Raw genomic sequence first — 2,500 nt, 5'->3', positions numbered from 1 at the left:
TGCGCAAGGCTAGTTCCCAAGGGTTGTGTGCAAGGCTAGTGCCCAAGGCAAGTGCGCAAGGCTCGTGCCCAAAGCTAGTGCGCAAGGCTTGTGTGCAAGGCTACTGCGATGGGCCAGTGCCCAAGGCTTGTGAGCAAGGCTTGTATGCATGGCTTGTGTGCAAGGCTAGCGTCCAAGGCTTGTGCGCATGGCTTGTGCGCAAGGCTTGTGTCCAAGGCTTTTGTGCAAGGCTCGTGCGCAAGGCTAGTGTGCAAGGCTTGTGCGCATTGGCAGGTAGCCCACCAGCATGCACGATCCAAATGCCACTCACGCGACAACACGGTGCCAAGCCGGGCATGGTGTGCACTCAAAACCAATCAACGGACAGAGGTCATGCGTCATGGGGGGGATCTAGCAAGGCCATGGGGAAGGTCATGGAGGACCTTGGAAGCAAGCGCAAGACGAGAGCGAATCGAACAAGGGGCCAGGACGGGGCCTTGTGCCCATGGTCTTCGCAAGACAGCGTCCAAGGCACCCGAAAGCCCAAGGGAACCCAAACCCGGCCGACACTTGCAATCGCACATGCTCTCTGCAACACACCATCAATGCCGCCCAACGGGGCCAGCACGAGCAGTCCTCCGCGGTCCCCTGGCCCTGCGCACGTTTGTCTTCGAAACCGAGCATCAATGCCACAGAAAGTGCCGGGGCGCCAGCTGGAGCCATCATCCGACGTGCCATGGCTCGCTTGGCCTTGGCTTGCCGGGCCCCGACACGAGCAATCGCGCATTTTCTTTGCAACCGACCATCAATGCCGCCCAACGGGGCCAGCACGAGCAGTCATCCGCGGTCCCCTGGCCCTGCGCACGTTTGTCTTTGAAACCGAGCATCAATGCCACAGAAAGTGCCGGGGCGCCAGCTGGAGCCATCATCCGACGTGCCATGGCTCTGGTCCCATGGTCTTCGCAACCGAGCATTCGTGACACCCGCGGGGCCAGGACACCAACCCTTCCGACACGAGCATTCGCGCATGTTCTTTGGCCACACAACGGCGCCAGCACGAGCAAAATCATCCGCGGTGCGGTGGCCTTGCACGGCCTTTTGTCTTTGGAACCAACCATCAGTGCCACGGGAAGTGCCGGAGTCCCGGCATCCGCGGTGCCAAGTCATTGCGCCCTTGGTCTCTGCAGCGGGGCATGCCGGGCACTCCCAACCATTGCAAGCAAGCAAGCAAGCAAGAAAGAAAGTAAGTAAGTAAGTAAGTATTACATATAGGGGCGGGACATGCGGGGAGATCTGCGAAACGTGCATTACGGGGCACACGCGTACCTACCGGGGCATACCGACCCCTATTGAGGCACACGTGTGCATATCGGGGCATACCGGGCCTATCGGGGCACACGCGTACATACCGGGGCATACCGAGCCCTACTGGGGCACACGTGCGCATATCGGGGCGTACCAAGCCTATCGGGGCATACGCATGTATCCCAAGGCATACCGAGTCTATCCGGGCATACGCGTTCATACCGGGGCGTAACGGGCCTATCGGGGCATACTTGGGCATATCCGGGCAAAAAATGCCCAAAACTTGCGCAACCTTGGCAACCGTGGTCCATTCCTCTCTATATGCCTAGCCTTGCCAACCGTGGTCCATTCCTCACTATATGCCATGGCCTTGTGCCCATGGTCTTCCCAAGACAGCGTCCAAGGCCCCCGGAAGGCCAAGGGAGCCCAACCCAGCAATGCCCTGCTATGGCAAGCCAAGGCCAAGCATTCCGGTGCCTATCCGGGCAAAAATGCAATTCCTCTCTATATGCCTAGCCTTGGCAACCGTGGTCCATTCCCCACCATATGCCATGGCCTTGTGCCCATGGTCTTCCCAAGACAGTGTCCAAGGCGCCCGGAAGGCCAAGGGAGCCCAACCCAGCAATGCCCTGCTTTGGCAAGCCAAGGCCAAGCATTCCGGTGCCTAACCTTGGCAACCGTGGTCCTTTCCTCACCATATGCCATGGCCTTGTGCCCATGGTCTTCGCAAGACATCGTCCAAGGCGCCCAAAAGGCCAAGGGAGCCCAACCCAGCAATGCCTTGCTAGGACAAGCCAAGGCCAAGCATTCCGGTGCCTATCCGGGCAAAAACGCCCAAAGCATGCCCATTCCTTAGCCTATCCAGGCAAAAACGCCCAAAATCTGCACATTCTAGTGCCTATCCGGGCAAAAACGCCCACCAGCATGCCACCCTCCTATAGGGTTTGCGCAACCAACCAGCCTAACCACCAGTGGCAACCAAAGGTGCTGTTAGCGACGACTTCTGAAGACGCAACGAGACGCGACGTGTTTGCGCCCAGACGCGACGAGACGATGCGGGATCTGCGCCCAAGAATGCCTAGACCCGTCGACTTGATGCGGGATCAGCTCGCCCAAGCATGCCTAGTGTGCAAGGACTGTGTGCAAGGCTAGTGTCCAAGGCTAGTGCCCAAGGCTTGTGTGCAGGGCCAGTGCCCAAGGCTTGAACGCATGGCTT

The sequence above is a fragment of the Tasmannia lanceolata genome, unplaced genomic scaffold, assembly GCF_043159265.1.
Source record: "Tasmannia lanceolata isolate RefF3 unplaced genomic scaffold, GAP_Taslan_0.1 ptg000038l, whole genome shotgun sequence".
NCBI lineage: Eukaryota > Viridiplantae > Streptophyta > Magnoliopsida > Canellales > Winteraceae > Tasmannia > Tasmannia lanceolata.
Note: the sequence above shows the minus strand (reverse complement) of the source record.